Genomic DNA, 19865 nt, shown 5'->3' on the forward strand with positions numbered 1-19865 from the left:
AAGCCAATGAAATGAGAAAATGACTAAGTGCTGGAACCCCTTAGTTTGCTTTAGCAAATGCAAATTTACAGTTCACATTTAGACCCACTATATATGTTTACTGTTCGTATAGAAGGTTAGCTGACCTACGGTTCTGAGTCATTTTCCACCAACCTTTTTTTACAATTATTAATCAATCAGGTACTGTTAAAGAGCATGGGGAAAAAAGGAATAGTTCTTTAATCATAATGCAATGTTTTGTTGTGTCTTGTTATCTGAAAGCGATGCTTTTGACAGTACGACTGTTATGTGATTATTATTGATATCTAATATTAATAGTGATAACTAATATGTGTATTGTCTTGTGTTGTCTGTCTGTCTGTCTGTCTGTACTGTTGTCTGTCTGCACTGTCTGTCTGTACTGTTTTTCGTCTGCACTGTTTGCATTCGATGCAGTTTATGTAGCTTTGTGTTGTGTTGTAGCTCTATGTTGTTTAGTGTAGCACCAGGGTTCTGGAGGAACGTTGTCTCGTTTTCACTGTGTACTGTGTGACACTGTGTATAGTAGAAATGATTACGAAAGCCTCTTGACTCTTGACTTGACTAACGGAAACCTGTTTAGTGGATGTTAATGACATGTGACCATAAACTGATCAAATTGTGTGCTGTTAAGTAAATAAGAAATTGTATATGACAAATTGCTGAGATATTAGCATGAAGTACTTGGAGGTATGCTCCTCCCTATAATGCCTCAACATATTCCTAACACTTACGAGGTGATATCAAAAAGTTTCAAAACTTGTTCTGTTTACAAAAATGTACTTTATTTATCTACATTTACACACCATCACCTTCAAAATAGTCCCCTTGCACAGCAATACAGTGCTCCCAGCATTCCTGCCACTTTTGGAATTTGAAGCACGTAAAGCACCTTTTGCGATCAGCAAGGACTTTCGCAATGGTGTCAAAACGGCAACCTTTGAGCTGGATCTTCATCTTTGGGAAGAGTGCGAAGTGCGCAGGAGCCAAATCTAGCGAGGAGGGTGGGTGCGGAAGTGAGATCATGTGGATTATGGATTGTTCTGACGATCATTATGCACAAGTTGCCGAATGGTTTCGACATTTTCGGGGGTTGAGCTCGTTGAAGGTCTTCCTGATCTCTCATTGTCTTCCAGTGATGTTGAAGCACGTGTGCCATGTCAAATTTCTCTGTGGCAGATTTGCCCAGTTTCATGCAGAATTTCACGTTTGCCCTTTGTTCTAACCCTGTCCATGATGAAATTGCAGATTAGTCTCGAAACTTATTGATACCACCTCGTATGCACTCAAGATAATTGTCCAATGGACTGGTATTGAGCATAACTAAACACAACAACATGCATAATATATTACTACTATACATATTATATCATTTATTACATATATAATAAAAATGTAACTCAGTTCACCATAATGCAGAATTAGTGGGAGCTTAATTTACCGATGCATAGAAAAAACTTCTACTGAAACTAATGTGGCAAATGGGCAGAAGTGGTCATTTTTTTAAATAAAACACCTTGCAGGCTGTGAAATGTAATTAAAAACATAAAATTTCCTGTACCAAATAATCCAGTGAGCCTGTAACCGGTCCATGGCCCAGTGGTTGGAACCCCTGCTGTAGTACAGTCTTCTGCAGCCATTATATTACTTTCCAAAAAGTAAGATGACATGCAGAGGCAGTCTGGTGTCTTTGAATTTATTTATTTTGACAATCACTTATATCTATTGGCTTTGCGATACTGCACAATATGACTCGGAACATAAATGATAGTGTGAGAAAGACAGTGTTACTGTCTAGTCTGGTTGCTGAATATAATCTTGGTGTTGATGTTCGATAAACTGTAGAAAATGATCTTGAACTCCATCTCTTCATTTCCCTCTCTTCTCCTGAGTGTCAGTGATGATTCTCAACAGTATCAAGTGAATTAATTAGGACAGCATCCTGCTAAAATGGTTTTATTAGTCACGCCCGGGAGGCATCGTGCAGAATACTATTCAATTATGCGCTATGTAGATAAGATGCAAAGTAAGTGTATAGGCTTCAGTGGTTTGAGACCATAAATATTTATGGAAGAGATCAATTTTTCCAAAGAGAATTAATCATCTGGGGTGAGAATTGTATTAAAGAAAACTTGACCATAGTTGTTATGTTGTTTTTTTATTGTATTCATCAGTGAACTTGTATCTTTAGTCAGCAACATCTTATGGTTTGCATACTGTTGTCTTTTGGCATATTTATTTATTTATTTTGCTACGATTTCACTGATATGAGTGTCATTGTGGCTTTATTACCTGAGGATAGATATGTTTGAGTGACAGTCTCTTTTTCTGTCTTTCGTTCTCTCTCATCATGCTCTTTACTGTGGAATGTCTCGCTTCGTCCCTGATACCCAATTACATCTCAAAGGTAAGCGTGTCTGGGCTTCTGCTATTGACTGAAAGCTATTGAAATAGTTTTGGTTGTCTTCTCTTTTGTGTCCTGGCTGCAAATGTGAGTTCATCTCTTTAAAATCTCTCGCACAAATGTGTGAGAATTAAAGTATAATAAAAGTTATGTTGAGGAATCTGTCAAGGCAGAAACAGAGGGGGGAAAAAAAGAGAACTGAATTCTTTCCTATTCAAGAAAGGGCATGTTGTTTTGAGTTGGTGCACCTGGCTGTCAGGAAGTTCTCCGCTTTAATGAAAGGCCGTTGTTTGGACGTAGGAGACCCGTTGTATTTTAAATGCCGCTGACATCCACATTTATCTGCTCAGCAGAGCCTGGGCTTGCAAGCATACATTATTCAGAGCGGGGAAATCATCATGTCGAAATGAAATGTGTTTTAGTCCAGTTTTCCTCAACTTTAATGAAATCATTAACACAAGCTTCATTTTTATCCGTGTTGCCGGCCCGGCTGATAGGCTCTGACTGTAGCTTCTGGCAATCGGCACGATGAAGTCTGTCTCATCGACACGTGGGTGTGGAAGAGATTAATAGCTGGGCATGGAATTCAATATTTGCAACTTGCCAGGGAGTATGAAAAAGAGAGGCTGTTTAAAAAAGAAAAAAGTTAAATATTTAGTTATGCCCTGCCTCCATATTGATGCCGTAAATCTGGATTTGTTTTATTTTCGATTGCTCCATCATTTCGAATTGTTTATGAACATCCTGCATGTTCATCATGTGTGTGCATGGGCCACAGCTGGAGTGTGTTTACTGCTGTTTGCAAGCATCTAGGTTTGTGTCAGTCTTGATGCCGACAACCGTAGTTCTGCATCATTCTGAAGTGTCAAAGCCTCTGTAAAAAACGTGTAACGGCATGAACGCATCTCACACTTACACTCTGTTTGCAATTATGGTTAAAAAAAATTATATATATATATATATATATATATATATATATATATATATATATATATATATATATATATATATATATATATATATAGTTATATTTATAGATAATTTATAGATTTTAACAAGATTTATACTCTTTATTAGATTTATTAATTAGAGACTTATTTAAAAACTTCAGTTTTCTTTTTTTTTCTTTTCTTTTCTTTTTTTTATATAAATAGCCCACAACAAATAAATCATAACCAGCATTCAGGCTTTGCTGTGCCCTCAAGGCAAGAGCTGTGTGAGGACGAAATGTTGAATGTGAAGGTGTTTTCTGTATTTGATCTTAGAGTTATATTCGCTCTGTATAAAGAATTTTCCCCCACTGAATTTGAATCAGTGCCTGAATGTGGCTAATCGTCAATGAAAGCATACACTATAAAGACAAAAGTATTGCAAAACCTGACATTTCCTGCCATATGTGGTTCATCTCCGAACCACAAAGCTGGACGCACACAATTGTACAGGTCGTCTTTGGATGCGGCATAATAACATTTGCATTCACTTGAACTTGGGACCTGTTCCAGCATGGCAATGCCCCTGTGCACAAAGTGAGCTTCATGAACATATGCTTTACATGGTTTGGAGAAGAGGATCTTGAGTGGCCCGCTATAGAGCTCTGATCTTAACCCTACTGAACACCTTTGGGATGAATTGGAACGCTGACTGCACCTCAGGTCTCCTTACTCTACATCAGTACCTGCCTTTACTAACACCCTTGAGGCTGATGAACACAAATATTTACAAGCAAACTCCAAAATCTAGTGCAACATCTTCCCAGAGGATTGAATGGAATTATAAGAGCAAATTGGTACTCAATGTTGAATACGATGCTCAAAAAAGCACATACCATAACAGGTGTCCTCAAACTTTTGGGAAAATAGTGTAGTTGGTAAGAGCGGTTATTCTTTCCACACCTGTACATAACCAGTTCTAATCCACAAGTTGTGGTTTGCTGCAACAAGGATGTTTAAATGGCAAAAGTGTGTAAATATCCAGGCGTCACACCCATATGTGTTTAATGTGAAAATCCCATTTCTTTGCTCTTTACTCCTCCTGACCAGTATTTGAATAGATTTTGCAGTGTGTCTGTGGGGAATTTTGCAACAAGCTCATTAGTGAGGTCAGGAACTGATGGGAATTCTGAGGTATAGTCAGCGTTCATTTAATCTCTGACGTGCTCATTGGGGTTGAGGTCACAGCTTGGTTTATGCCACAGCAAACCATGTCCTCATGTCGCTTGCTTTGCACTCAGGGACATTGTCATGTCGGTTGTGTGCTTCCGACTTTCTGGAATCACTTGTGGAAATTTGTTGGTTCGGTGTCCACAGATTTTTGGCTTTATTTATGTATTTTTTAGTATACGTATATATACAGCAATGTCCGCAGTGCTTGTTTTGATGGTGATCATTGTCAGATCACTGTCACTTCCTGTCGATTGTTCATTAGCTTCCAGGACCAATAACTGATATCCGAGATATCATATAACTCATCCTGACAGTGAACCACGATCAGAAAATGTATCTTTCTAAGCCCTCTGGACACAATCAGTGTCCAACATACTGTAACCCAGCAGAGATAAACGATTCATTTAATTTGATCAATTCTATTTTTTATACATTTATTGATTTGAACAAAAAATATTCGCACAATGCAGAGATAACCGCAAAGAGCAACAAGCTTAAAAGCTGCAAACTCACATTTTTACAACCTACCTTTGATCTGTGATGGTATTTGCAGGTAATTGTATTTAGTTTTTCCAGCTGGGATAAGAGAAGGAGCGTTTAGCTGAGGAGTTACAATGGCAAAATAATGTGAGTCCTGAATTCTCAAGTCACGGCTCCTTGATGATCCTGTTTGGACCGGTCTGCGATTTATATACGGCATCTCTATATGAACCAGACTGTAGTCTAACTGTTGTCTTGTGTCACAAACCCGATGTGTTCGGTTTAGTTGCGGTTGAAAGGTCAAAGCTGGATCTGCTGCAAGTGTGGAAAACCCAGGCACGATGCCGTGCTGCCGCATCCTGCACTCTTGACATTTCTGGGCCATTCTATCAAGCCGGGCCACAAGGAGTCCCGTAGCCCAGATTAGTTTTGAGGCCGGGTTGAGTGATACTACTATTAGATTTCTTATTTCTTTCAGCTCGATCTATTTCACATGGTGTGTGTGCGTGTCTGAGTGTGTGTGTATTCGGGGATGCTGCGAGCCAATAAGTTTCCTCTGGCTCAGGTAACACGGAAAGCACGTAGCCACTCCAAACCCACAACTAAAGAATGTAAACATTTGTTATTTGAGGTTGGAAATTCTTACTGTGTCAGTGGATTTATGCAGATGTTTTTTGCACAACGGTACACGTACAGATTTGTTGGAGTTTATTTTGTTTTTTTTCCCCCATCAATACTGCATGAGACTGCTATCATTTCATCTCATTTTTGTGACTGGGTTACATGACATCTCCAGCTGTGTACAATACATTCTTCCCTGTCAGACTTAAAATAAAAAAAAAAAGGGACGCAAGACCCAAAACCTGTCATTTCACAACAGCGAGTGATTACAAAAGTATTTTCGTATACGAGGCAACCAGTGGAGATTGGCTTTCAACTGCACTGTAATTTTGCTGTGGATGACTCACTCTCGAGTCAACAGACGCATAAATCTCATAAATATCAGAGGAAAAAGTACAAACTTATATTCTATATCCGTTCATGTATAGATTGCTGAATAATATTAAGCCTAAAACTTGTAATATTAAATCAGCACACTTAAAAGCTAGATGAACAGATGGCACGGACCCCAAATCCCACACTAACTGAAGCTCCAGTTCACTGGTTTAGTTATAATTATATACATGCATAGCCGATTAAAGCACACGAGAAATTGTTTCTTGGGAGTTTCAGATCCTTACATAAATAAATATCCCAGTTTAAATCGCAGTACGTGTATGGAGTGTAGTAGTGCTGCCACCTTGTGGTGCAACTGTAGGATTTTAATATTTACTCCTAGGGAAAGTGCCTGCTTTAAAGCTCTGCATAACGACCTTAAGGCTTTTACAAACCAATAATAATTCGAAATAGGCTTTAAGCTCTTTTTCTACCAGTCACCTAATACACAAAAAACATAGACCACATGGACAAAGGTTTTGGCACCCCTGACTTTCCCAGCCATGTGTGGTTCTTCAGAAGAAGAATAGCCATTATTTGTCACATTATACATTACAGCACAGTAAAATTATTCTTCAATTCTTCAGCTTGCTACGAAGCTGTGGTCAGCCATGATACAGTGTCCCTGGAGCACAGTGGGTTGAGAGTCTTGCTCAAGGGCCCAAGAGTGGCAGCTTAGTGATACCAGGGTTTAAACCCCCGACCTTCCGATCAGTAACCCAGCGTTACAACTGCGCTACCGTTCCCCTTTTCTAAACTGTTATTGCAAAGCCGGAGGCACGCAATTGTATAGGATTTAATTAGATGTAGTAGCATGAAATTCTCCCTTCACTTGAATTTGAAAACCCAATTCTGTTCCAGTATGGCAATGCCCTTGTGCACAAAGCGATCTCCATGGAGATGTGGTTTACAAAAATTGGGGTGGAATATCTAGACCACAAAGCTGGAGGCACACAATTGTACAGGACGTCTTTTGATGTGGTATAATACAATTTGTGTTCACTTGAACTAGGAAACACAATCCTGTTCCAGCATGGCAGTGCTCATGTGCACAAAGTGAGCTCCATGAAGATCTGGTTTACATGGTTTGGAGAGGAAGATCTTGAGTGGTCTGCTATAGAGCTCTGGTCTCATCCCTACTGAACACCTTTGGAATTGGAACACCCTACATTAGTACCTGACTTTACTAACACAAATGTCCACAAATACCCTCCAAAATCTAGTGGATTATCTTCCCAGAAGAGTGGAGGGAATTATAAGTGCACATTGGGACTAAATGTAGAATGCGATTCTCAAAAAGCACATACCATATTTATGACCAGGTGACCCAATATTTTTTGGCAATAAAGTCAAGTCAAGTTTATTTCTTTAGCGCTTTTCACAACAGACATTGTCTCAAAGCAGCTTTACAGAATTAAACAGTTAAGGTGAACGATGTGTATTTATCCCTGATGAGCAGCCATGGTGACTGTGGCAAGAAAAAACTCCCTTAGATGTTTTGAGGAAGAAATCTTGAGAGGAACCAGACTCAAAAGGGGAACCCATCCTCATTTGGGTGACATCAAGAGAGTGATTATAGTCTTTTAACATGGGGTCACCAACGTGGTGCGCAGGTCGCCCGCAAGGACCACATGAGTCGCCCGTGAGCCTTTTCTAAAAATAGCTGTATCCTACTTTGGTAAATCATTGTTGATAATTATCGTGAGAAATCATTAACATTAACAGTGCCTTCACATAGATCAGGGGTGTCAAACTCGGTGTCAAATTATATCCGGCCCGCGAGATGATTTTATATAAATCTATTATTATTGTTATTAATGTCCCGGCGATATGAAGCGCTAATAACACAAACTACAGATCCCATAATGCAGCGCTTCAGCTGTCTTACCGAACACTAGACTACCTGGGAACATTCCAGCGTCAATCAAGTCGAGTTTCTGTTGATGTATTTAACCCTATTGTACAGTTATTGTGAAACAGCGCCTCACAGTGGCGAAGAGAAAAGTTGACTCTGAGTAGATGTTTACTGACACTGGCATAAGAGCAAAGAAATCTGATTGTTTTGATTTGTTATTATTTTAACATTAACTTAAAAGCACAATTTTTATTTATTTTTTCAGGGGTTTTTTTTGCAGCATGTTCATATTTCTAACTTGTATAATTTTGACAGGTGATATTTTTATGGAGAGCTATTCATTTAAAGTTTAAGTTGATTTATTCTGGAATAATATTCCTGTCTGTTTTATTCATATTTATGTTTTAAAAAAACATTGTTTTAGTGTGTTTAATAAATGTTTATCCTGTTCGGCCCACGACCTAAAGTGTGCTTTGAGTTTTGGCCCCTGTGCAATTGAGTTTGACATAGATAAATATAATTAATTATTAATAATAACATATAATTAAAGGTAAATTGAGCACATTTGTTATTTCAAAAGTGTGTCTCAAACTGGTAGCCCTTCACATTAGCCGGTACCCAAGAAGTAGCTCTCAGTTTTAAAAAGGTTGGTGACCCCTGATTTAAACAATACAGAACACTGGAGAGTGAGAACTAACATGAGCACTGGAATGTGTAATTTATGAGTAATGTCCTTTCTAGAGTCTTATATAGTCATTTGAGATTATGGAACCAGGAGCTACTGAGCAACTCATAAAATAGCTCAACATTTGCGATCATCACAGATCCAACACCAGCTTCTCCATGCCTAAAGCCTTTAAACACTCAGAAGTCCAGTGTTCAAACTCTACATGAGGTGGAATCCAAATGGCGCTGGTCGACATTTACTTCTTTAAAGGTCCACAATCTTCATAAGGTGGGATGTGACTGGAGGTGGCGCAACCTCTGGATGGGTAAAGAGTGAGAAGCAGTGGAGAGGAATTAGTGTAGCTGCTGTTCATAATATTAACAAACACAAGTTGATAATGTGATGTGATCAGATGAACTGGAGCACAAGGATATGATATGTGATATGTCTTCAATCTGAACTTAAACTGGGAGAGTGTGTATGAGCCCCGAACACTGTCAGGAAGACTGTTTCAAAGTTTAGAAGCTAAATGTGAAAATGCTCTACCACCTTTAGTGGACTTTGCTATTCTAGGAACTACTAGAAGTCCGGGGTTTTGAGATCTCAGGGAGCGTGACGGATTGTAGCGTGTTAAAAGACTGGAGAGATACGTGGGAGCCAAACCATTTAGTGCTTTATAAGTAAGTAGCAGTAGTTTGTAGTCGATTTGAAACTTAACAGGTAGCCAGTGTAGGGATGATAAGATTGGGGTTATATGATCATATTTTCTTGACCTTGTAAGAACTCTGGATGCTGCATCCTGGACAAACTGTAGCTGTAATAAAGTGTATAACACGGCAAGTTTTGCTTTACTGGTTCCTGGCAACAGAGGCAATCGGATTAGTCTATCCCTGACCAGGTTTACATTCATTCATCAGTACACCTTATAAACTCAAATGCTCTAGCTTGCTGTGATTGTGTTCACCTCAGAGTGGCAGCATTTCTTAATTCATTTGGGGTTTGAATTCTTAGCTCAATTCAGCTTAACACTATGGCCTCGGATGTTCCCATTTGATATATGATGGACTTAAATGTTGTCTGGCTGCACAAAGCATTTCCATGTAAGTGTGTCTGGATCTACACTGCAGCTTGCACTGAATTTACTTGGTCATCTTATCTAATGTAAGAGCAGCATGCAGCTCAATGCCAGTTATTCATTTATTCATCTCAGCGTGACCTTTGGAGAAATGAAGGTTGATAGTTTTTCTGCTGTCTCCCTCTCAGGAGAGGCGGGTGCACCTATTTTCTTGCACCTATTACATGGCTCATTACTGTACAGAGTCTGGAGGTGCTGAATCTACATGACAGCTTCAGCAACAGCTGACCTGTCAGTCTGGTGTAGTGTTAGAGTCTTGCACCAGCCTTATGCAATGACCTTTACCCATTTTAATTATCCACAGTCAAGGCAATGCAGGCTTAATGTAGTAGTCAGCAATTTCAGTAGAGCTAACCGTCTTCAAAACACACACCCAGAGCCTTATTTCAGTCTTTATATCATATGAAATACGACAAAATGTTGCCTAGTCTAGAAGTCGCTTGTGTACAAAACCTGGGATGTGACTCAGATCTGAGTACATCAGAGAACAGATGTTTAAATGACAACTGCTAGAATATTTATAAGAAGTAAAAAAAGAATCGCTGGCTGTGTCTTTAAGGTGCTAAATATATGTATTTACCTGTTATGACAGCGTAATAGTACGATGGAGTGATTAAGCATAATTGGATTTAATTGAGATGTTTCTAAGGAACAATATTAGGTGCAACCAGTTATCATCATATGTGTCCAACATATCCCACATGATTCCAAACGTCCAGAATAATAGGTCTCATGCAAATTGTGTTGTTTTTTCGTTTGTTTGTGTTTTGTAATTCTGTGGAATCAGAACTACTGGCAAAATCTGATATGGTGTATCATTTGCTTGTCCATTAGAGGGCGCCATTTGTACTGCAATTCCTTTCTTTTTTATTGATTATGCGTTAGAGCTCCTCAGGAGGGCAGCAGTGTTGTAGAGAGATATTCTGCAGACTGCACTCTGAGACACTGAGAGGCCCTGAGAAATGCTCAGACACTGAAAAACAGGCCATTGAATCGTTTGTGTTTCTATTTTATAGAACAGCCTAGAACGCAGAAAATGTAGCTGGTACAATACAACAGGGAAGTTTTCTATTGCTTTTGTGGAACAGAGACTGTATTCATGGTTCATGGTGACTATAGAGTGAAGATGCAGTAGATGTTTGTGAACTTGACTGTAAAAGTCTTAGAGCACAATAGGAGTGCACTTTTATTCACAGTGCAGTTAACAGGCAGTCATATGGAATGTGTTGTGCTGGTAAGACTAGACGTCTGGGACTGGTAGTGAAGGATTTTAAAGTGGCTATGCAAAGCTTTCGAGTTACGACGTATCCGAGTTTTCTGTGAACGAGCAAAAAGCGATAGATGCGCAGTTGGAAACGCCAGCAAAACAGCCAAACACATACACACATAGTAAATACACAGCAGGCGTGTGGAGTGTGGAGTGTGGAGTCTGCGCAAGGCTGTGGGAGTCTCCATGCATGTTGTGTGTGTGTGTGTGTGTTGCTAGTAGCTTTGGTTGGAATGCATTCTACAGATTTACCTCTTTTCATTCCTATGGTGTGTGTAGTTCTGTGGTTCTTACCACATGCATTCTGTCTAGCTGTCTCTGACACACGCACGCACACACACACACACACACACACACACACACACACACACTTGTCTCTCCCCCTTCATGTTGCCAGGGGTAACAGGAGCGAAACACAAGGAGACGCCACACAGGGAGACAAATGGATTGTGGGAAGGGGTGTGTGTGTGTGTGTGTGTGTGTGTGTGTGTGTGTGTGTGTGTGTGTGCGTGCACGCGCGCATGGTGCAGCGCTCTAACCATAAAGGTCTGCTGCAGATTTTCGAATGCCAAGCAGCTGTAACAAACCAAAATGGGGATGTTACGTTGTGAGAAGATGAAATGTCTTATTACTTCAGGAGGAAATTAAATATCCTTAGTGGCTTAGGTAATCTGAAGAAGCAGAAGTGGCAGGTGTGTGCGTGTGCGTGTGTGTGTGTGTGCGTGTGTGTGTGTGTGTGTGTGTGTGCGTGTGCGTGTGCGTGTGCCGATTTGGCCTGTAAGACTCAGATTTTTTAAGCTATATTAGTAGGAAAATGATTGACAGAGGGGCACTGTTTCCTCCACCCTTCATGGATTGATTCAGACGGCCTTTTGACAGGGTACACTGAGGCCACTTAGACACCGCTATGGAACACACACACACACACACACACACACACACATGCACAAAATCATGTGCTTGGGCTCTAAAAGAACTACTACTAAAAAATCTATCGTATATTGTAAGCAGCAGTAACATATTAAACCGTTTACAATATAAACAGATGTTACACTGCAATATTATTTTTTTGTGTCAGGAAATTAGTTATTGTGAAGTATATAAAAATGCTGAATATATGCCAAATAATATTTTCCATTTTTCCTGTTGTTGTGTCAGGGCAGGAAATTGAATACAAGTGTTATATCATGATACCTGAACACATATAATGCTCTATGATGTATATTACTGTAACAAATGCTCAGTGGAATCGGGTGCGCGTGCAGGTCAAAAAACGTCAGGCAAACAGATCCAAAAACACAATCCAAAATCAAAGTGCTTATACAGAAACAGGCGTAAAAGGGAAGAAAAAAAAGCCCTGAACAGAGTAAAAAAACAAGATCAGTTACTAAAGCAACACAAAACAAACAGCTTGGTAAAGTGAGTGAATCTGAGAAAAATTTTACAGTGTACTGACAAAGCCAGAGTTTGTGTTTGTGTGTGTGTGTGTGTGTGTGTGGGTGAGATGAGGAACACCTGCTCTTAATTAGTAACTTGGTGATTGTGAGCACTGTCGACTGTAAGAGCTGTAGTCTGTAGTGGCCATGTCTGACTCTCGAGGCGGTTGCTGGGAGATGGAGTTCGAATGTGACTTGACAGTTACCTGACCATTATTTTTGACTTTTTATACAAATTAACAGAACTGTAGTGCTGCATTCAAAGAACAGGAATATTCTGAGCTCTGTCTGGTAATTCCACATTTCTCAGCGATTTGATAGTATGATACTATGTGCAATTCATTAAAAAAGACAAGAGGTCTACCGATAATGGATTTGTTTGACACCTATAGCCTGCTTCCTACTCCCACCACAAATAACAATATCATCCGCAAACATCATAGTCCATGGAGACTCCTGTCTGACCTCGTCCGTAAACCTGTCCATCACCACTGCAAACAGGAAAGGGCTCAGAGCTGATCCTTGATGCAGTCCAACCCCCACCTTAAACCAGTCGGTCGTTCCTACTGCACACTTCACTGCTGTCACACTGTCCTCATACATGTCCTGCACCACCCTCACATACCCTCACTTACACCTGACTTCCTCATACGATACCACAACTTCTCTCTCGGCACCCTGTCGTACACTTCCTTTAAATCCACAAACACGCAATGCAACTCTTTCTGACCTTCTCTATACTTCTCCATCAACAATCTCAAAGCAAATAATGCATCTGTGGTGCTCTTCCCAGCATGAAACCATACTGTTGCTCACGGATGGTCACCTCTTCTCTCAGCCTGGCTTCTACCACTCTTTCCTATAACTTCATGGTGTGACTGATCAGCGTGTAAGAACAAGTGTAAAGTAATTATTTTAATTATTATATTATTAGTAATAATTATTATATAATGAATAAATTATAAGCAATAAATATAATATAGCGCTCTCCGTGCATCATGCAGTCTCGCGTGATAAACAGCACATGGCATTAGTGAGTCACCTCTAGAGGCCGCTCTCGTAATTACAGCAGACCTTCTTAGCTGCTCCGGCATGGGACGCAAGCCAGAAAAAATGATTGAAGATATCCAATACTTCCAGCAATCAATTAATTGGTAAAACTGATTAATCGGCCAACCTCTAATGAAGACACACTGCAGATTTTAATGGTCTATAAAGTTACGTTTAATGTTGTGGAACGTTTGTAGTACCAGGTTCTTCCTGTCATCGTGTAAATACAGCACAGATGAACGTTCCTTTCCGAAACAGCATCTGGTTTTCTCTCTCTCTCTCTTTATGAAATGCAGCATGTCATTTGTCCATGCTGGGAAAGGTTATAGCACTAAAGCACTGACACTCATAACTCCTCATAAAAAAAACCCACAAAAAAAAAACATAAATAGTATATATTTTAAATAGATTTGAGATTTAGATTATTTAAAGCATCAGCCATACAGAATTTGTGTGTAAGCTGTTACTATAGAAACATTAAGGGATTCGGATATGTACATAAACATTGCTGAAGGACATGAATATAGCTGAAACAAAGATCTGAGCCCTTTCGTTATATAAAGTGTGTTATTTAAATATTTGGAAATTAAGTCAAGGTGGGGTATTAGATGATTATAATAACATGATTAATTATAATGTAATAATATGAATCATGTAATATGAAGGACATCAGTGGTGGATATGTATCAGCATCAGCCAAGATCAGAGCGCTGATATTTATGAGGGATGCACTGAAATGAGTTTGCAGGGCAGGAAAAAAAAAACTTAAACTAGAAGACCCAAACCTTCTACACAAAGTTAGCTCCATGGAGTTATGGTTCAAATGGGTTGAAGTGGAAGATCCTAAATGGCCTGCTATAGAGCTCTGACCTGAATCCTATTGAACACCTTTAGGGTGAGTTGGAATATTGACTTGCACCCCAGGGCTCCTCTCCCTACAACAGTTCCTCACTTTACTATTGTAACAATATGTGGCTAAATGAGCACAATTATTTACAGCTAAAATATAGTGTCTCATATTCCCAGAAGAGTGGAGCTTATTGTTAGAGCAAATGGGGCACAGATGGAACTTATGGACAGGTGTTTAGAAACTGGTGCCCATATAATTTATTAATTGAAGTGCCAAGTAGTATTGATAACTTCTATAGATTGGATGTGTTTGGATGGAAAAGCATTTCACATGTGATGCCATTGTTTAATCCAATATTTCATTTCAATATTGACATACAGTAGTGTGAATTTTATTGAATCTTAGAAGGAAAGGCTTAAATCTCTTGGTACTCTGTTTATTGAGTCACTCTTTGCTTTCAGTAGTTCATCAAAATGCTTTCATCTCAGAAATTCTCCTGGTATATTTTGCTTATTAAAAAGAAAAGCCCAGTCATCATAGGAAACATGGAATTCTTTGGTAGAATGGCAGTGTGATAATATTATTATTCATATTATTAAAGCGTAACTTCAATGGTATGCTTTTCATGTTATACCATCACAGCACCACGGAAGCAAGTTTTCCATACAGGAATATCATTATTCCATGATTTGCACATTGGACACACGCTGCGGTCGAAATGGATTCCAGCCAGAGCCACTTCTACCTGCTATGAAATAGTCTTGAGGCAAAGAGCACCCTTTTTCAGTGATGGAAAGCATTGTATTCCATTGGCCGAGCAAAAGTGGAATCAGACGCTGGTCGATTTAGTGAGTGCTTGTGCTTCAAATATTAATAAACAGCCCACAACATGAGACAACCTGCATTAACCATGGTCAGAATGATTTCTTATTGATGTGATTGAAAAGCTTTAAATCAAATACAAGGCTATTTCTGGCCTGGGTGATGGCATTAAGTCTACTGCTCAGATATAGATCTCGTGATCATCCATGTTATGAGTTGCCTTTCTATTGAAGATCTCAGCTTGTTTATGAAAAACTGTGCATCTTAGCATTCTCTTCTAATTCTCTTCTAACTCTGGTAATATTTTATATATTTATATCTATTTCTGGTGATATCAAAGTTCAGGACCATCCTAAAGAAACGTTACTCACAGTCTAGCAATGAAGACTCAGACCATATCATTATTTATACCTTTTTTGATTCATTAATAGCAAGCTTATTATTAGTTTGAGAATATGAGCTGCATGTTCATTGACTGCTGTAAAATTCCAGCTTTCACCTTTATTTATTTATTTTTATTATTATTCTTAGTAAATTGCTACAAATTAACAAAATTCCAATAATGTGTGTTATATAGCCCTATATATATATATATATATATATATATATATATATATATATATATATATATATATATATATATTATATACAGATATATATATAAGGGCTGTCAAAATAATGTTAATAACGTGTTAACACAATTTTATTTATTTTAAATGCACTCATTTATATTAACGCACGGTTAATGCAGCGTGAAATTCTGCTTGTCTATTTTTATCCAAAATATAAATAAATAAATATAAAAGAGAAGAAATGAAAACCTTCAACCCAACACACATTTATTCACAACACCCTTTCTTTTCTCAGATATAAAAAAAATATAAACTCCACCGAAAACCAATTTTTAATTACTAAGCATTGCCTTGCCAGTCAATTTCAGCATTGAGCTAAAACAACCATTAAATAAAAAATATATAAAAAACCATACAAAAACACAAACCATAAAAATGTGACATTTCAAAATAAATTAATATTAAAAGAATAATTTCCAAAGTGTAAAATAATAAAATCAATCTAAAATAATTAATAAAAAAAGGATAGATATTAAGTGAAATAATATATTTATAACGTCTTTTATGATTAGTTTGTGTATTAAAAACTTGAAACGTATTAATCTAATGTACATTTAGAACAGAATGTGCGATTATGTTGTGATAATCATGAATGAACTCATGACAATCATGCGATTAATCACGCTTAAATATTTTAATTGATTGACAGTCTTTATATATATATATATATTTTTATATATATATATATATTTTTTTTTTTTTTTTATTTATTTTGTATTCTGTTTTTCTGTGTATTGCAGTAAAAGGCCAACCAAACAGGCTACCACATAGCAAACATCAAGTCAACTCCTATAGTCCTCAAACAGCATCAGTGAAATGTTACGTTTGAAACGTCTCCATGTTCTAATGAAATTCGGTCAGGCACAGGGCAGTTGTGATTGTTGTTTGTTTCTTTCAAATTTTGCCTCAAAATAAGATGGGATTAAAGTCCTGACTTTTTGAGAATATTACATCATTGCATGAGTTTATTTGTTTTTAATAAGTGGAACTGGAAATGAATAATACTCTAGAACTCTAAGGGTTTGATGTATTTTTAATAAAAATCTCTTTATTGAAGGAAAAGATTCTGGCAACCTGAGCGGACGTAGAGAACAGATGTTTTGCGTAATCGAAACTTTGCCTGTTTGTCAGAAGGCTATGTTCCAGATGTGACCCCAGCAGTCCTATTTATATTGCTGTGACATTGGTGTTGCTTGGTTTCTATCCACCGTACTGAAATAGAAGTCAATACGGGTGAGGTGCGTTGAGGTCACCAAGCCCTTGTGAGGATCCTTCCTCCTGAGTTTAATGGGCCTTGTTCTCACGGCTAAAGTGCAGATAACAACCCACACTGTTAAGCACAGGGACTCCACACTAATGCTGACCCCATTATTGACTAAAAGCAGTGTTGCTTTTGATGCCCAATTACTATTCCTCATGCGTCGCTCGAGACAAGGTCTCCGCTCTTCAAAAAGCAACTGAGGGCGGAGCAAGAGAGAGAGAGACGGCAAAGTGAGTGGACGAAACTGCAAACGCGTTAGTGTCGGTAGATGCTGCCTTTTCATGTGTACTTTACACGATTTCAGAAGAAGTATTGAAAACAATATGAAGAGAAATTGCTAAATGTGCATTATATGATTCTTTTATATTGTCAGTAATGAAAAATAAGAATGTTAATTTTTTTCTGTTCTAAAATGTGATTGGCAGCTGTGATCAAAATGATTAGGAAATCCATTGCATCATGATAATTACATTCTGAATTCACGTACCAGGTTAGAAAACTATAGTCCTCTAAATACAACTCTGAATTTTGTCCTTAACAACCAAGTGGTGTTGCAATACCTAAAAAAATCAAACATGTTTCATAATGTTTGGAGCTAAGGTCAGCCATGATACAGCACCCATGGAACACAGAAGGTTATGGGCCTTGCTCAAGGGCCCAAGAGTGGCAGCTGGCGACACTCGGGCTTGAACCCATGACCTTTCAAGCAATAACCCAGAGCCTTAACCACTAAGGTACCACTCCCAGTGTCCAGCTGTATGAATTCCATGCTTATTTTGAAATGCATTATTTTTTAAAATTTGTAATTTCATCTGAAATCTATAAAACTCAGTGGAATGAAATAAAAAGAAACCGTGTTAGACACAATTTTATCACAGTGACTGGACGTGATGTATTACCTCTATAATGAGAGCTTGCAGTGTGATTTACAATATGCTGGAATGATCAGTATGAAAAAGGAGTCCTCTGTTCTGGCTCTCTTCGCTAGAAGCCCCTTTGTATATCATAGTAAATATGCACTATACTGCAAAATTCATATCATACTATAGACATTTTGAGAAAAAATTAACCAATTATTTTGCATTAATACAAAATTTGGCAGTGAGCCACAGGTACATCAATAGCCCGTGCTTTGTCAGGCTGCTGTGAGTGGGTAATTTGCAAAAGTACTTCCAGAACACTTGTCGACAGTTCTCTGTCGAGGTACTGAGGACTCACTGTGCTGCATTGTACTTCCATTGACACCTGATTCAGTTTGTCGGGTGGTTGGTAATTAGCTGATAAATATAATGTTGCCAAAATCGCCATAAAGTAGATCACCAGAGACTAGCCCTGTTTACAAGAAAGTACGTTATTCACTATTGTTTACACTCTATCACCTTTAGATAGTCTCCTAGCACAGCAATGCAGCACTCCCAGCCTTCCTGCCACTTCTGGAATGTGTCCTGGAAGTCTTCTTTTTTCGAAGCACAACAAGCTCTTTTAGCATTTCACGCTGGATCTCGCAATGGTATCAAAACTGCAACCTTTGAGCTGGATCTTCGTCTTCGGGAAGAAGACGTCCGCAGGAGCCAAAATCTGGTGAATAGGGTTGGTGCGAAAGTAAGATCCTGTGGTTTCCGACGAGAAACTCGCGTGTGAGGAGAGCATGGTGACAGTGTGTGCATGTGCTTAGAAGGACAATGTCTTTTGGCACACTGACTTTTGAAGGTCAGTGCTCCCTGTGACTGTGCATGCAGCCTTGTGCTGCCACTTGTTATCGTGACTCAAAACTCTCTGATGCCACCTTTGTTGAATCCTGAACTCAAAATGAAACAACTAGCATAATATTGATTCTATTGGTATACAATTTGGTTTTATTCATCATCTGAATATGCTTCAGAAATCATTGGATTGTGAGCAGCACGTTAAGTCCATATGGTTTTAGACTTGATTTGGAAGTTGCATTGCCATAGCGAATACAGCCCACCAATTGTGTAATGACTTTATGCACACATCCATGGCGTCTTTGCTCTTTTAAATTAAATGGTTCAGTGACATGATTTTCTGAGAGCGTAGTCTGATATTTTCAAGCATGTTTGATATTCCCGGTGAAGAATCATGTAGTGTGACAAGTACAGTGATGAGATACAACCATTGAGAATATGAGAGGAAATCAAATTCCCTCATGCTCAGCAGATCCCTGAACTCATTTAATATGTTTTTGTGGCGCAACAAAATGTAAGCACAATAACATTACCTCTATAAGAAATGATTTGGAAGGAGTGATTATTCAAATGGTTGTTACAAACAGGAAAAGTAAAAACAAGCTTCAAACCAGAGCACTAAATAAAAATAGTTTTAGTTACATTGATAAACAGTTACATAGACAGCTGTTGCACTTTATTATGATCCACAACAGGGTGATCATAATACAGTGCTTACTGATGAAGAATGAATGAGAAATTATAATGAAAAAATAACTCAACTTCTGAAACACCTAGTCTTTAATGGCTTTTGAGACACATGCATGCTCTTTTTATTGATATGCAACGAACTAGATTAAAAAGGAATCGGACAGGGAATGACTGGAAGAAGGTTTTATTGACATGAGTCACAATTTGACATTTTTTGCTGTTACAGAAAAACTTATGTAAGACAGAGAACATGAGAGAAGGTGTTTTGCAGGCTGCCTCACCACCACAGTCAAACATGGAGGTGGAAGCTTAATGGTTGGACACTTATTCTGAGTAAAAGGAATACTGAACCAATATGGCTACCATTCCATAATTCAACACCATGCAATTCCATCTGGACCATCCAGACTCATTGGAATTGGCCCCTTCTGTGT

The 19865-nt window shown here is 38.4% G+C and overlaps 1 protein-coding gene across 2 annotated transcripts in view; it reads left to right on the top strand.

Annotated features, from left to right (window-relative positions):
• Positions 1-19865, top strand: part of pde4d (phosphodiesterase 4D, cAMP-specific) — a 169526-nt gene that overhangs the window by 38739 nt on the left and 110922 nt on the right. The gene's annotated exons all lie outside the window — the stretch shown is intronic.

Source organism: Silurus meridionalis, chromosome 17 (assembly GCF_014805685.1).
Source record: "Silurus meridionalis isolate SWU-2019-XX chromosome 17, ASM1480568v1, whole genome shotgun sequence".
Lineage (NCBI taxonomy): Eukaryota > Metazoa > Chordata > Actinopteri > Siluriformes > Siluridae > Silurus > Silurus meridionalis.